Raw genomic sequence first — 16,997 nt, forward strand, 5'->3', positions numbered from 1 at the left:
CAGATCTACCGCTTCTTAGACTGGCTTATCAATGGGAATGGCAGATCTATAACACATAGAACAGATCTACCGTTTCTTAGACTGGCTTATCAATGGGAATGGCAGATCTATAACACATAGAACAGATCTACCGCTTCTTAGACTGGCTTATCAATGGGAATGGCAGATCTATAACACATAGAACAGATCTACCGCTTCTTAGACTGGCTTATTAATGGGAATGGCAGATCTATAACACATAGAACAGATCTACCGCTTCTTAGACTGGCTTTTCAATGGGAATGGCAGATCTATAACACATAGAACAGATCTACCGGACAACGCTGTGCTCCGCCCCTATGAGACTCCCAATCACAGCCGGACAACACTGTGCTCCGCCCCTATGAGACTCGCAATCACAGCCGGACAACGCTGTGCTCCGCCTCTATGAGACTCCCAATCACACTCGGACGTCGCTGTGCTCCGCCCCTATGAGACTCCCAATCACAGCCGGACAACGCTGTGCTCCGCCCCTATGAGACTCGCAATCACAGCCGGACAACGCTGTGCTCCGCCCCTATGAGACTCCCAATCACACCCGGACGTCGCTGTGCTCCGCCCCTATGAGACTCCCAATCACGGCCCACCCCGGGCCAAACCCGGACAACGCTGTGCTCCGCCCCTTTGAGACTCCCAATCGCGGCCCACCCCGGGCCAAACCCGGACAACGCTGTGCTCCGCCCCTATGAGACTCCCAATCAAACCCGGACGTCGCTGTGCTCCGCCCCTATGAGACTCCCAATCACACCCGGACGTCGCTGTGCTCCGCCCCTATGAGACTCCCAATCACACCCGGACGTCGCTGTGCTCCGCCCCTATGAGACTCCCAATCACACCCGGACGTCGCTGTGCTCCGCCCCTATGAGACTCCCAATCACAGCTGGACGTGATACAGCCTGGGATGCTGACATCATTTTTTCTAATTTTTTTAAGTACATTTAGTTAATTCTGATTTTTTTTCACGGGGGGTGCTGCAGCACTATCAGCACCCCTACTTCCCACAGCTATGCTTACATGGATGAATTACTGCCTTACATGGTCAAACATCTCCACTGACTCTCTGACCTGTGGTAGTTCCTGCTCTGACGTCACCGCCTGCCACTCAGGTCTGGGGGAAAGAAGTTTCACTTTCTTAGTGGGATTCAGAAACGGTTGATTCCTAGAAAGCCGAGGTAAGAGAAACAATGGAAACCTCTTTTCCTATTTAATTCTTTTAACATAGGAGATTATAGAAATGTAGCTTTTGATGCCATGTTGCTAGCTTTTTTTTAATGGAAAGAAATGCAGAAACAAATAGCTAAATGTCGTTCCTCTTTGAGGTGATGGTTGTTACTGTTGCTGAGTTGAAGTCGAGGGCTGCCCGCTCGGAAAGGAGGTCGAGAGTTTTGATTTTCACCACTAAGCGAACTTGTTACCTTTTACAAAGACATATTGTAGCAGTAGTTTGAAGTAAAGAACATAGTACTGGACAGGTCTGAGTTAGATTGTGTCTGTTGAAGTGCATTCTGCGAGGTGGCCTGTATGACCAATACGGAAGAGAATGATTTAGCTTCCCGGGGCAACGTCTATTTTCTGTTTCTCCCCCATTAATAGTTTCATTATTCATCATTTTGAATAGTTTTGTTGAGACTGCCGTAGTCTAGAGAAGCGACACACTTGTCAATCCTGACGTGTAAACACGACTGTCTTTTACTTGTCAAAAACAATCTGTTCAGGAGAGCCTGTCTGCGCAGGCGCAGTGCAGGAGTCCATGTAGGCATGACACTTCCTAACACATCCCGAGTTGTTTCAATGAATACGGGCTTCTATTAAGCTACCATGTAATACTACACTTGACCCTAGTTCTTACCATCATTATCAATCATTGAATAGAGGTTAATGTAATATGTAGATGCTTATTTTGTTTTTCATACTGACACAGTTTACAAGGACTCAATTTGCTCCCAATGCATTTCAAGAATGGAAATATGTAAGTCTTGGGACTAATCGTCATGTCAACACACCAAAGACATTGTTCTGTTCATCTCCAAAGTAGCTAACATGCTGCAATTTTAATACCTTCCCCCTCAAGTTGCTACTGAAGAGATTCATATCAATTCAAATCAAACTCTTACTTTGATATGAATTTCAAATCAATAACATCAAGGTCCCCAGAGAGCTCAGCTTGCTCATCAAACCGAATATATATATCCGAGTCATCCTTCCTCACACATCATTAAACCCAACTGTCTTTAAGATCTCTGCTTTAAAAGAACGCGTTTGACAGTCGTGGAGACGGGATGCTCAAGTTAGTGAAGTCCCTTAGCTATCTGCCTTGCTTTGAGCCCAGGCAACACTACTATGAGGCTGAGACTAGAGGCACTACCAGGCCTGTGTGTGTTTTTAATAGAAGGTTTTAATGGCTGTTGGGCTGGGAAGAAAAAGATGTAGAAATCTCAGGTGAGATCAGGATACTTGTAGGACTGCAGAGCATGAGCATGAGCATCTGTTAACTCCTATCCAGAACATTATATATATATATGTGTGTGTGTGTGTGTGTATATATATATATATATATATATATATATATATATATATATATATATATATATATATATATATATATATATATATATGACACAGCATGTTGTTAGTGTACATTTGTAATTATGAACCTCATAATACAGCTTGAAGAGCTTGAGTACATATTGAGATATAGTGCAGTCGGAACAAAACTAATTCCTAGTGGCTAAGTGCAGAAGAGAGAGCAGAATGACTACTGTCGTATTACACATAAGGAAGAGCAGGAGGATTGATGGGTCAGCAGAGAGAGACAGAGAGAGGGGAGACTGCATCCATCCCGCCACACTCTGTGTTCCAAATGGCACCGTTTTCCCATGGTGCACTACTTTTGACCCAAGCCCTTTGGAACAGGTAACTGTTCTGCTCTGATCTGATCTGGACAGCCATGATTTATTACTGTGAAGGAACCTGTATGCTGTAGGTGAAAGGCGGATCTCTCACCTCACCTCTCTCACGGCTCAGTGACATAGTGATCGTGAAAGGCTGATCTCTCACCTTACATGGCTCAGTGACATAGTGATGGTGAAAGGCTGATCTCTCACCTTACCTCTCTCACGGCTCAGTGACATAGTAATGGTGAAAGGCTGATCTCTCACCTTACTCTGCTCAGTGACATAGTGATGGTGAAAGGCTGATCTCTCACCTTACATGGCTCAGTGACATAGTGATGGTGAAAGGCTGATCTCTCACCTTACTCTGCTCAGTGATATAGTGATGGTGAAAGGCTGATCTCTCACCTTACTCTGCTCAGTGACATAGTGATGGTGAAAGGCTGATCTCTCACCTTACTCTGCTCAGTGATATAGTGATGGTGAAAGGCTGATCTCTCACCTTACATGGCTCAGTGATATAGTGATGGTGAAAGGCTGATCTCTCACCTTACATGGGTCAGTGACATAGTGATGGTGAAAGGCGGATCTCTCACCTTACACGGCTCAGTGATATAGTGATGGTGAAAGGCTTATCTCTCACCTTACATGGCTCAGTGACATAGTGATGGTGAAAGGCTGATCTCTCACCTTACTCTGCTCAGTGATATAGTGATGGTGAAAGGCTGATCTCTCACCTTACATGGCTCAGTGACATAGTGATGGTGAAAGGCTGATCTCTCACCTTACTCTGCTCAGTGATATAGTGATGGTGAAAGGCTGATCTCTCACCTTACATGGCTCAGTGATATAGTGATGGTGAAAGGCTGATCTCTCACCTTACATGGCTCAGTGACATAGTGATGGTGAAAGGCTGATCTCTCACCTTACTCTGCTCAGTGATATAGTGATGGTGAAAGGCTGATCTCTCACCTTACATGGCTCAGTGATATAGTGATGGTGAAAGGCTGATCTCTCACCTTACATGGCTCAGTGATATAGTGATGGTGAAAGGCTGATCTCTCACCTTACATGGCTCAGTGACATAGTGATGGTGAAAGGCTGATCTCTCACCTTACTCTGCTCAGTGATATAGTGATGGTGAAAGGCTGATCTCTCACCTTACATGGCTCAGTGATATAGTGATGGTGAAAGGCTGATCTCTCACCTTACATGGCTCAGTGACATAGTGATGGTGAAAGGCTGATCTCTCACCTTACTCTGCTCAGTGATATAGTGATGGTGAAAGGCTGATCTCTCACCTTACATGGCTCAGTGATATAGTGATGGTGAAAGGCTGATCTCTCACCTTACATGGCTCAGTGATATAGTGATGGTGAAAGGCTGATCTCTCACCTTACTCTGCTCAGTGATATAGTGATGGTGAAAGGCTGATCTCTCACCTTACATGGCTCAGTGATATAGTGATGGTGAAAGGCTGATCTCTCACCTTACTCTGCTCAGTGATATAGTGATGGTGAAAGGCTGATCTCTCACCTTACTCTGCTCAGTGATATAGTGATGGTGAAAGGCTGATCTCTCACCTTACATGGCTCAGTGACATAGTGATGGTGAAAGGCTGATCTCTCACCTTACTCTACTCAGTGATATAGTGATGGTGAAAGGCTGATCTCTCACCTTACACGGCTCAGTGACATAGTGATGGTGAAAGACTGATCTCTCACCTTACTCTACTCAGTGATATAGTGATGGTGAAAGGCTGATCTCTCACCTTACACGGCTCAGTGACATAGTGATGGTGAAAGACTGATCTCTCACCTTACTCTACTCAGTGATATAGTGATGGTGAAAGGCTGATCTCTCACCTTACACGGCTCAGTGACATAGTGATGGAAAGACTCAATGCTGCTCCTAGTTCAACGTTCAGAAACACTGTCAGTGTCGTACTATGACTTGGTTGATGTGACAGACTGGTCCTTCCTGTCCATCATACCCACCAACTGGTCCTTCCTGTCCATCATACCCACCAACTGGTCCTTCCTGTCCATCATACCCACCAACTGGTCCTTCCTGTATATCATACCCACCAACTGGTCCTTCCTGTCCATCATGTCAACCAACTAGTCCTTCCTGTCCATCATGTCAACCAACTAGTCCTTCCTGTCCATCATACCCACCAACTGGTCCTTCCTGTCCATCATGTCAACCAACTAGTCCTTCCTGTCCATCATGTCAACCAACTAGTCCTTCCTGTCCATCATGCCCACCAACTGGTCCTTCCTGTCCATCATGTCAACCAACTAGTCCTTCCTCTCCATCATGTCATCCAACTAGTCCTTCCTGTCCATCATGCCCACCAACTAGTCCTTCCTGTCCATCATGTCAACCAACTAGTCCTTCCTGTCCATCATACCCACCAACTAGTCCTTCCTGTCCATCATGCCCACCAACTGATTGATATGACGTACAGGAAGGACCAGTTGGTTGATCAGACAGACAGACAGACAGACAGACAGACAGGAAGGGCCAGTTGGTTGACCAGACAGACAGGAAGGAAGGACCAGTTGGTTGATCAGACAGACAGGAAGGACAAGTTGGTTGACCAGACAGACAGACAGGAAGGAAGGACCAGTTGGTTGATCAGACAGACAGACAGGAAGGACCAGTTGGTTGATCAGACAGACAGACAGACAGACAGGAAGGACCAGTTGGTTGATCAGACAGGAAGGACCAGTTGGTTGACCAGACAGACAGACAGACAGACAGACAGGAAGGACCAGTTGGTTGATCAGACAGACGGACAGCTTGGAAGGACCAGTTGGTTGATCAGACAGACAGACAGACAGGAAGGACCCGTTGGTTGATCAGACAGACAGACAGACAGGAAGGACCCGTTGGTTGACCAGACAGACACACAGACAGGAAGGAAGGACCCTTTGGTTGACCAGACAGACAGACAGACAGGAAGGACCAGTTGGTTGATCAGACAGGAAGGAAGGACCAGTTGGTTGACCAGACAGACAGGCAGACAGACAGGAAGGACCATTTGGTTGACCAGACAGACAGACAGGAAGGACCAGTTGGTTGACCAGACAGACAGACAGACAGGAAGGACCCGTTGGTTGACCAGACAGATAGACAGACAGGAAGGAAGGACCAGTTGTTTGATCAGACAGACAGACAGACAGACAGACAGGAAGGACCCGTTGGTTGACCAGACAGACAGACAGGAAGGACCAGTTGGTTGATCAGACAGACAGAAAGGACCAGTTGGTTGATCAGACATGAAGGAAGGACCAGTTGGTTGACCAGACAGACAGGCAGACAGACAGGAAGGAAGGACCAGTTGGTTGATCAGACAGGAAGGACCAGTTGGTTGATCAGACAGACAGACAGACAGGAAGGACCAGTTGGTTGACCAGACAGACAGGCAGACAGACAGGAAGGACCAGTTGGTTGACCAGACAGACAGACAGACAGGAAAGACCTGTTGGTTGACCAGACAGACAGACAGGAAGGACCAGTTGGTTGATCAGACAGACAGACAGACAGGAAGGACCAGTTGGTTGATCAGACAGACAGACAGGAAGGACCAGTTGGTTGATCAGACAGGAAGGAAGGACCAGTTGGTTGATCAGGCAGGAAGGAAGGACCAGTTGGTTGATCAGGCAGACAGGCAGACAGACAGGAAGGACCAGTTGGTTGATCAGACAGGAAGGAAGGACCAGTTGGTTGATCAGACAGACAGGCAGACAGACAGGAAGGACCCGTTGGTTGACCAGACAGATAGACAGACAGACAGACAGGAAGGAAGGACCAGTTGGTTGATCAGACAGACAGACAGGAAGGACCAGTTGGTTGATCAGACAGGAAGGAAGGACCAGTTGGTTGACCAGACAGACAGGCAGACAGACAGTAAGGACCAGTTGGTTGATCAGACAGACAGACAGACAGGAAGGAAGGAAGGACCAGTTGGTTGATCAGACAGACAGACAGGAAGGACAGGGAAAGAGTAGCCTGCTCCTTATGCTGTGTTCAGTTGCAGGAGCACTGTATCATTAGCCTGGTCCCAGATCTGTTTGTGCTATTGCCAACTTTATTTCTCATGTTTGGCATGACAATGAGTGAAGGAGTTGACATGATAGCACTATCAGACTGGCGCTCAGGCTACTGTACAATGAATTCAATGATATGAACTCTTAAGGCTGCACCAGAATGGTGTCTGTGTTGGTGTTGGCCTTTGTGCGAAGGATTACGTAACTTCTCAGAGAAAAGAATGAATGACTTTGAACCTTGTAGTCATTGGTTCTATTTCTATACCAAGCTCTCCCAGGAAGGACTGTTGTAGAGGTTGTAGTCATTGGTTCTATTTCTATACCAAGCTCTCCCAGGAAGGACTGTTGTAGAGGTTGTAGTCATTGGTTCTATTTCTATACCAAGCTCTCCCAGGAAGGACTGTTGTAGAGGTTGTAGTCATTGGTTCTATTTCTATACCAAGCTCTCCCAGGAAGGACTGTTGTAGAGGTTGTAGTCATAATGTATTTCTAGTTCACCCAGGAAGGACTGTTGTAGAGGTTGTAGTCATTGGTTCTATTTCTATACCAAGCTCTCCCAGGAAGGACTGTTGTAGAGGTTGTAGTCATAATGTACTTCTAGTTCACCCAGGAAGGACTGTTGTAGAGGTTGTAGTCATTGGTTCTATTTCTATACCAAGCTCTCCCAGGAAGGACTGTTGTAGAGGTTGTAGTCATAATGTATTCCTAGTTCACCCTGACCCAGCTCAGACAGTCCTACATGCCTGCTCTCTCTTTCAGACGTGAAGAAAGAAGCACTGACCTGGAGGAGACCAAATAACCATCGTACCAGCTGTTAGGTCAATACTTCCACAGGAAGAGGTAGGTCTAGTCATACTACAGTTGTCTTCCTGTTATGTCCTATTGCTTCCTGTTATGTCCTATTGCTTCCTGTTATGTCCTATTGCTTCCTGCTGGGTCCTATTGCTTCCTGTTATGTCCTATTGCTTCCTGTTATGTCCTATTGCTTCCTGTTATGTCCTATTGCTTCCTGTTATGTCCTATTGCTTCCTGCTGGGTCCTATTGCTTCCTGTTATGTCCTATTGCTTCCTGCTGGGTCCTATTGCTTCCTGTTATGTCCTATTGCTTCCTGCTGGGTCCTATTGCATCTGTTCAGTTACTTGAGGAGTGTTGCCTTGGAGCTGCCTGTAATCGTTTCAACCCCTCCCTCCACTGTCCATTGGAACAGAGTTTGGGTTGGGATTGGGTGTCCCCACTCCTCAGCTTGAAATGTCTCCCACAAAATGCTAGCTGTTCGCTGACATAGCTGGCTAAGACATTGCCAAGAGGACGCTTGGGTGTGTTTTTGTGAGAACGAGAACTCAAGTAGTGGTGATATACAGCGATGCTTGTTGGACCAGCATTACCGGGGGACTGTCTCAGTCATCAGTAATTATATTGTGTTAATCACCAGCAGGCCGTCTGGGCGACAGACAGTGGGACGTCTCGCTGTTAAATAGATTATTAGTACATTCCTGTTAGGCACAGGACCAGGGCTAACTTTATTCATTAATGACGTGTTTGTCTTTAGTCTACTGAATCGGTGGTTCAGAGGGGCCTGCCATTAGTGCTGAGCAATTGGGGGGAGGGGGGGGTAGTACTAGACTGTTGGCCTTGTCCCTGTAGACTAGACTGTTGGCCTTGTCCCTGTAGACTAGACTGTCGGCCTTGTCCCTGTAGACTAGACTGTCGGCCTTGTCTCTGTAGACTAGACTGTCGGCCTTGTCTCTGTAGACTAGACTGTTGGCCTTGTCTCTGTAGACTAGACTGTTGGCCTTGTCTCTGTAGACTAGACTGTTGGCCTTGTCCCTGTAGACTAGACTGTTGGCCTTGTCCCTGTAGACTAGACTGTTGGCCTTGTCCCTGTAGACTAGACTGTTGGCCTTGTCCCTGTAGACTAGACTGTTGGCCTTGTCTCTGTAGACTAGACTGTTGGCCTTGTCCCTGTAGACTAGACTGTTGGCCTTGTCCCTGTAGACTAGACTGTTGGCCTTGTCTCTGTAGACTAGACTGTTGGCCTTACTAGACTGTTGGCCTTGTCTCTGTAGACTAGACTGTTGGTCTTGTCCCTGTAGACTAGACTGTTGGCCTTGTCCCTGTAGACTAGACTGTTGGCCTTGTCTCTGTAGACTAGACTGTTGGCCTTGTCCCTGTAGACTAGACTGTTGGCCTTGTCCCTGTAGACTAGACTGTTGGCCTTGTCTCTGTAGACTAGACTGTTGGCCTTGTCTCTGTAGACTAGACTGTTGGCCTTACTAGACTGTTGGCCTTGTCTCTGTAGACTAGACTGTTGGCGTTGTCTCTGTAGACTAGACTGTTGGCCTTACTAGACTGTTGGCCTTGTCTCTGTAGACTAGACTGTTGGCCTTGTCTCTGTAGACTAGACTGTTGGCCTTGTCTCTGTGGACTAGACTGTTGGCCTTGTCCCTGTAGACTAGACTGTTGGCATTGTCTCTGTAGACTAGACTGTTGGCCTTGTCCCTGTAGACTAGACTGTTGGCCTTACTAGACTGTTGGCCTTACTAGACTGTTGGCCTTGTCTCTGTAGACTAGACTGTTGGCCTTGTCCCTGTAGACTAGACTGTTGGCCTTGTCCCTGTAGACTAGACTGTTGGCCTTGTCTCTGTAGACTAGACTGTTGGCCTTACTAGACTGTTGGCCTTGTCTCTGTAGACTAGACTGTTGGCCTTGTCCCTGTAGACTAGACTGTTGGCCTTGTCCCTGTAGACTAGACTGTTGGCCTTGTCCCTGTAGACTAGACTGTTGGCCTTGTCCCTGTAGACTAGACTGTTGGCCTTGTCCCTGTAGACTAGACTGTTGGCCTTGTCCCTGTAGACTAGACTGTTGGCCTTGTCTCTGTAGACTAGACTGTTGGCCTTGTCCCTGTAGACTAGACTGTTGGCCTTGTCCCTGTAGACTAGACTGTTGGCCTTGTCCCTGTAGACTAGACTGTTGGCCTTGTCCCTGTAGACTAGACTGTTGGCCTTGTCCCTGTAGACTAGACTGTTGGCCTTGTCCCTGTAGACTAGACTGTTGGCCTTGTCCCTGTAGACTAGACTGTTGGCCTTGTCCCTGTAGACTAGACTGTTGGCCTTGTCTCTGTAGACTAGACTGTTGGCCTTACTAGACTGTTGGCCTTGTCTCTGTAGACTAGACTGTTGGCCTTGTCCCTGTAGACTAGACTGTTGGCCTTGTCCCTGTAGACTAGACTGTTGGCCTTGTCCCTGTAGACTAGACTGTTGGCCTTGTCTCTGTAGACTAGACTGTTGGCCTTGTCTCTGTAGACTAGACTGTTGGTCTTGTCCCTGTAGACTAGACTGTTGGCCTTGTCCCTGTAGACTAGACTGTTGGCCTTGTCCCTGTAGACTAGACTGTTGGCCTTGTCTCTGTAGACTAGACTGTTGGCCTTGTCCCTGTAGACTAGACTGTTGGCCTTGTCTCTGTAGACTAGACTGTTGGCCTTGTCCCTGTAGACTAGACTGTTGGCCTTGTCTCTGTAGACTAGACTGTTGGCCTTGTCTCTGTAGACTAGACTGTTGGCCTTACTAGACTGTTGGCCTTGTCTCTGTAGACTAGACTGTTGGCGTTGTCTCTGTAGACTAGACTGTTGGCCTTACTAGACTGTTGGCCTTGTCCCTGTAGACTAGACTGTTGGCCTTGTCTCTGTAGACTAGACTGTTGGCCTTGTCCCTGTAGACTAGACTGTTGGCCTTGTCCCTGTAGACTAGACTGTTGGCCTTGTCCCTGTAGACTAGACTGTTGGCCTTGTCCCTGTAGACTAGACTGTTGGCCTTGTCCCTGTAGACTAGACTGTTGGCCTTGTCCCTGTAGACTAGACTGTTGGCCTTGTCTCTGTAGACTAGACTGTTGGCCTTACTAGACTGTTGGCCTTGTCTCTGTAGACTAGACTGTTGGCCTTGTCCCTGTAGACTAGACTGTTGGCCTTGTCTCTGTAGACTAGACTGTTGGCCTTGTCTCTGTAGACTAGACTGTTGGCCTTGTCTCTGTAGACTAGACTGTTGGCCTTGCCTCTGTAGACTAGACTGTTGGCCTTGTCCCTGTAGACTAGACTGTTGGCCTTGTCCCTGTAGACTAGACTGTTGGCCTTGTCCCTGTAGACTAGACTGTTGGCCTTGTCCCTGTAGACTAGACTGTTGGCCTTGTCCCTGTAGACTAGACTGTTGGCCTTGTCCCTGTAGACTAGACTGTTGGCCTTGTCTCTGTAGACTAGACTGTTGGCCTTGTCCCTGTAGACTAGACTGTTGGCCTTGTCCCTGTAGACTAGACTGTTGGCCTTGTCCCTGTAGACTAGACTGTTGGCCTTGTCCCTGTAGACTAGACTGTTGGCCTTGTCCCTGTAGACTAGACTGTTGGCCTTGTCCCTGTAGACTAGACTGTTGGCCTTGTCTCTGTAGACTAGACTGTTGGCCTTACTAGACTGTTGGCCTTGTCTCTGTAGACTAGACTGTTGGCCTTGTCCCTGTAGACTAGACTGTTGGCCTTGTCCCTGTAGACTAGACTGTTGGCCTTGTCTCTGTAGACTAGACTGTTGGCCTTGTCCCTGTAGACTAGACTGTTGGCCTTGTCTCTGTAGACTAGACTGTTGGCCTTGTCCCTGTAGACTAGACTGTTGGCCTTGTCTCTGTAGACTAGACTGTTGGCCTTGTCTCTGTAGACTAGACTGTTGGCCTTACTAGACTGTTGGCCTTGTCTCTGTAGACTAGACTGTTGGCCTTGTCCCTGTAGACTAGACTGTTGGCCTTGTCCCTGTAGACTAGACTGTTGGCCTTGTCTCTGTAGACTAGACTGTTGGCCTTGTCCCTGTAGACTAGACTGTTGGCCTTGTCTCTGTAGACTAGACTGTTGGCCTTGTCCCTGTAGACTAGACTGTTGGCCTTGTCTCTGTAGACTAGACTGTTGGCCTTGTCTCTGTAGACTAGACTGTTGGCCTTACTAGACTGTTGGCCTTGTCTCTGTAGACTAGACTGTTGGCGTTGTCTCTGTAGACTAGACTGTTGGCCTTACTAGACTGTTGGCCTTGTCTCTGTAGACTAGACTGTTGGCCTTGTCTCTGTAGACTAGACTGTTGGCCTTGTCTCTGTGGACTAGACTGTTGGCCTTGTCCCTGTAGACTAGACTGTTGGCATTGTCTCTGTAGACTAGACTGTTGGCCTTGTCCCTGTAGACTAGACTGTTGGCATTGTCTCTGTAGACTAGACTGTTGGCCTTGTCCCTGTAGACTTGACTGTTGGCCTTACTAGACTGTTGGCCTTACTAGACTGTTGGCCTTGTCTCTGTAGACTAGACTGTTGGCCTTGTCCCTGTAGACTAGACTGTTGGCCTTGTCTCTGTAGACTAGACTGTTGGCCTTACTAGACTGTTGGCCTTGTCTCTGTAGACTAGACTGTTGGCCTTGTCCCTGTAGACTAGACTGTTGGCCTTGTCCCTGTAGACTAGACTGTTGGCCTTGTCCCTGTAGACTAGACTGTTGGCCTTGTCCCTGTAGACTAGACTGTTGGCCTTGTCCCTGTAGACTAGACTGTTGGCATTGTCCCTGTAGACTAGACTGTTGGCCTTGTCCCTGTAGACTAGACTGTTGGCCTTGTCCCTGTAGACTAGACTGTTGGCCTTGTCCCTGTAGACTAGACTGTTGGCCTTGTCCCTGTAGACTAGACTGTTGGCCTTGTCCCTGTAGACTAGACTGTTGGCCTTGTCTCTGTAGACTAGACTGTTGGCCTTGTCCCTGTAGACTAGACTGTTGGCCTTGTCCCTGTAGACTAGACTGTTGGCCTTGTCCCTGTAGACTAGACTGTTGGCCTTGTCTCTGTAGACTAGACTGTTGGCCTTGTCCCTGTAGACTAGACTGTTGGCCTTGTCCCTGTAGACTAGACTGTTGGCCTTGTCCCTGTAGACTAGACTGTTGTTGTTGGCCCTGTCTCTATAGACTAGACTGTTGGCCTTGTCCCTGTAGACTAGACTGTTGGCCTTGTCTCTGTAGACTAGACTGTTGGCCCTGTCTCTGTAGACTAGACTGTTGGCCCTGTCTCTATAGACTAGACTGTTGGCCTTGTCCCTGTAGACTAGACTGTTGGCCTTGTCTCTGTAGACTAGACTGTTGGCCTTGTCTCTGTAGACTAGACTGTTGGCCTTGTCTCTGTAGACTAGACTGTTGGCCTTGTCTCTGTAGACTAGACTGTTGGCCTTGTCCCTGTAGACTAGACTGTTGGCCTTGTCCCTGTAGACTAGACTGTTGGCCTTGTCCCTGTAGACTAGACTGTTGGCCTTGTCCCTGTAGACTAGACTGTTGGCCTTGTCCCTGTAGACTAGACTGTTGGCCTTGTCCCTGTAGACTAGACTGTTGGCCTTGTCCCTGTAGACTAGACTGTTGGCCTTGTCCCTGTAGACTAGACTGTTGGCCTTGTCCCTGTAGACTAGACTGTTGGCCTTGTCCCTGTAGACTAGACTGTTGGCCTTGTCCCTGTAGACTAGACTGTTGGCCTTGTCTCTGTAGACTAGACTGTTGGCCTTACTAGACTGTTGGCCTTGTCTCTGTAGACTAGACTGTTGGCCTTGTCCCTGTAGACTAGACTGTTGGCCTTGTCCCTGTAGACTAGACTGTTGCTGTTGGCCCTGTCTCTATAGACTAGACTGTTGGCCTTGTCCCTGTAGACTAGACTGTTGGCCTTGTCTCTGTAGACTAGACTGTTGGCCTTGTCTCTGTAGACTAGACTGTTGGCCCTGTCTCTATAGACTAGACTGTTGGCCTTGTCCCTGTAGACTAGACTGTTGGCCTTGTCTCTGTAGACTAGACTGTTGGCCTTGTCTCTGTAGACTAGACTGTTGGCCTTGTCTCTGTAGACTAGACTGTTGGCCTTGTCCCTGTAGACTAGACTGTTGGCCTTGTCCCTGTAGACTAGACTGTTGGCCTTGTCTCTGTAGACTAGACTGTTGGCCTTACTAGACTGTTGGCCTTGTCTCTGTAGACTAGACTGTTGGCCTTGTCCCTGTAGACTAGACTGTTGGCCTTGTCCCTGTAGACTAGACTGTTGGCCTTGTCTCTGTAGACTAGACTGTTGGCCTTGTCCCTGTAGACTAGACTGTTGGCCTTGTCTCTGTAGACTAGACTGTTGGCCTTGTCCCTGTAGACTAGACTGTTGGCCTTGTCTCTGTAGACTAGACTGTTGGCCTTGTCTCTGTAGACTAGACTGTTGGCCTTACTAGACTGTTGGCCTTGTCTCTGTAGACTAGACTGTTGGCCTTGTCCCTGTAGACTAGACTGTTGGCCTTGTCCCTGTAGACTAGACTGTTGGCCTTGTCTCTGTAGACTAGACTGTTGGCCTTGTCCCTGTAGACTAGACTGTTGGCCTTGTCTCTGTAGACTAGACTGTTGGCCTTGTCCCTGTAGACTAGACTGTTGGCCTTGTCTCTGTAGACTAGACTGTTGGCCTTGTCTCTGTAGACTAGACTGTTGGCCTTACTAGACTGTTGGCCTTGTCTCTGTAGACTAGACTGTTGGCGTTGTCTCTGTAGACTAGACTGTTGGCCTTACTAGACTGTTGGCCTTGTCTCTGTAGACTAGACTGTTGGCCTTGTCTCTGTAGACTAGACTGTTGGCCTTGTCTCTGTGGACTAGACTGTTGGCCTTGTCCCTGTAGACTAGACTGTTGGCATTGTCTCTGTAGACTAGACTGTTGGCCTTGTCCCTGTAGACTAGACTGTTGGCATTGTCTCTGTAGACTAGACTGTTGGCCTTGTCCCTGTAGACTTGACTGTTGGCCTTACTAGACTGTTGGCCTTACTAGACTGTTGGCCTTGTCTCTGTAGACTAGACTGTTGGCCTTGTCCCTGTAGACTAGACTGTTGGCCTTGTCTCTGTAGACTAGACTGTTGGCCTTACTAGACTGTTGGCCTTGTCTCTGTAGACTAGACTGTTGGCCTTGTCCCTGTAGACTAGACTGTTGGCCTTGTCCCTGTAGACTAGACTGTTGGCCTTGTCCCTGTAGACTAGACTGTTGGCCTTGTCCCTGTAGACTAGACTGTTGGCCTTGTCCCTGTAGACTAGACTGTTGGCATTGTCCCTGTAGACTAGACTGTTGGCCTTGTCCCTGTAGACTAGACTGTTGGCCTTGTCCCTGTAGACTAGACTGTTGGCCTTGTCCCTGTAGACTAGACTGTTGGCCTTGTCCCTGTAGACTAGACTGTTGGCCTTGTCCCTGTAGACTAGACTGTTGGCCTTGTCTCTGTAGACTAGACTGTTGGCCTTGTCCCTGTAGACTAGACTGTTGGCCTTGTCCCTGTAGACTAGACTGTTGGCCTTGTCCCTGTAGACTAGACTGTTGGCCTTGTCTCTGTAGACTAGACTGTTGGCCTTGTCCCTGTAGACTAGACTGTTGGCCTTGTCCCTGTAGACTAGACTGTTGGCCTTGTCCCTGTAGACTAGACTGTTGTTGTTGGCCCTGTCTCTATAGACTAGACTGTTGGCCTTGTCCCTGTAGACTAGACTGTTGGCCTTGTCTCTGTAGACTCGACTGTTGGCCCTGTCTCTGTAGACTAGACTGTTGGCCCTGTCTCTATAGACTAGACTGTTGGCCTTGTCCCTGTAGACTAGACTGTTGGCCTTGTCTCTGTAGACTAGACTGTTGGCCTTGTCTCTGTAGACTAGACTGTTGGCCTTGTCTCTGTAGACTAGACTGTTGGCCTTGTCTCTGTAGACTAGACTGTTGGCCTTGTCCCTGTAGACTAGACTGTTGGCCTTGTCCCTGTAGACTAGACTGTTGGCCTTGTCCCTGTAGACTAGACTGTTGGCCTTGTCCCTGTAGACTAGACTGTTGGCCTTGTCCCTGTAGACTAGACTGTTGGCCTTGTCCCTGTAGACTAGACTGTTGGCCTTGTCCCTGTAGACTAGACTGTTGGCCTTGTCCCTGTAGACTAGACTGTTGGCCTTGTCCCTGTAGACTAGACTGTTGGCCTTGTCCCTGTAGACTAGACTGTTGGCCTTGTCCCTGTAGACTAGACTGTTGGCCTTGTCTCTGTAGACTAGACTGTTGGCCTTACTAGACTGTTGGCCTTGTCTCTGTAGACTAGACTGTTGGCCTTGTCCCTGTAGACTAGACTGTTGGCCTTGTCCCTGTAGACTAGACTGTTGCTGTTGGCCCTGTCTCTATAGACTAGACTGTTGGCCTTGTCCCTGTAGACTAGACTGTTGGCCTTGTCTCTGTAGACTAGACTGTTGGCCTTGTCTCTGTAGACTAGACTGTTGGCCCTGTCTCTATAGACTAGACTGTTGGCCTTGTCCCTGTAGACTAGACTGTTGGCCTTGTCTCTGTAGACTAGACTGTTGGCCTTGTCTCTGTAGACTAGACTGTTGGCCTTGTCTCTGTAGACTAGACTGTTGGCCCTGTCTCTATAGACTAGACTGTTGGCCTTGTCCCTGTAGACTAGACTTTTGGCCTTGTCTCTGTAGACTAGACTGTTGGCCTTGTCCCTGTAGACTAGACTGTTGGCCTTGTCTCTGTAGACTAGACTGTTGGCCTTGTCCCTGTAGACTAGACTGTTGGCCTTGTCTCTGTAGACTAGACTGTCGGCCTTACTAGACTGTTGACCTTGTCCCTGTAGACTAGACTGTCGGCCTTGTCCCTGTAGACTAGACTGTCGGCTTTGTCCCTGTAGACTAGACTGTTGGCCTTACTAGATACACAGACAGAAGTAGTGCCATTCTCTCTCTCTCTCTCTCTCTCTCCTATATTACTGACCCCTATGTTGCTGAATCAGAGCTCAGACATTACAACTTACTAGAAGGAAATATGTGGGAGTCTGGAGCTATACAGCGTGTGTTCAGTGTTTTGGATTTTACAACTGCAAAAAAATATTTGGCATCTTTTGTTCATCTTCAGAACTGTAATTAGTGTGTGTGCTACCTGTGTGTGTGTCTGTCACTGGTGTTTCCGGACGCACCCCAAAGGGGGGGGGGGGCACGAGCTCTGGGGCCCCATG

General features: G+C 48.2%; 1 protein-coding gene across 2 annotated transcripts in view; it reads left to right on the top strand.

The window, feature by feature from the left end:
* The first annotated feature begins 1,066 nt into the window (after positions 1 to 1,066).
* The window catches only part of LOC110510444 (lipoma-preferred partner homolog), a 278,396-nt gene continuing 262,465 nt past the window's right edge, over positions 1,067 to 16,997 (top strand). For both annotated transcript variants that reach the window (XM_036978955.1, XM_036978956.1), the window contains exons 1-2: positions 1,067 to 1,211; positions 7,745 to 7,825. The gene's annotated coding sequence lies outside the window, so the exon portion shown is untranslated. The remainder of the gene's footprint in view (positions 1,212 to 7,744; positions 7,826 to 16,997) is intronic.

Source organism: Oncorhynchus mykiss, chromosome 5, assembly GCF_013265735.2.
Source record: "Oncorhynchus mykiss isolate Arlee chromosome 5, USDA_OmykA_1.1, whole genome shotgun sequence".
NCBI lineage: Eukaryota > Metazoa > Chordata > Actinopteri > Salmoniformes > Salmonidae > Oncorhynchus > Oncorhynchus mykiss.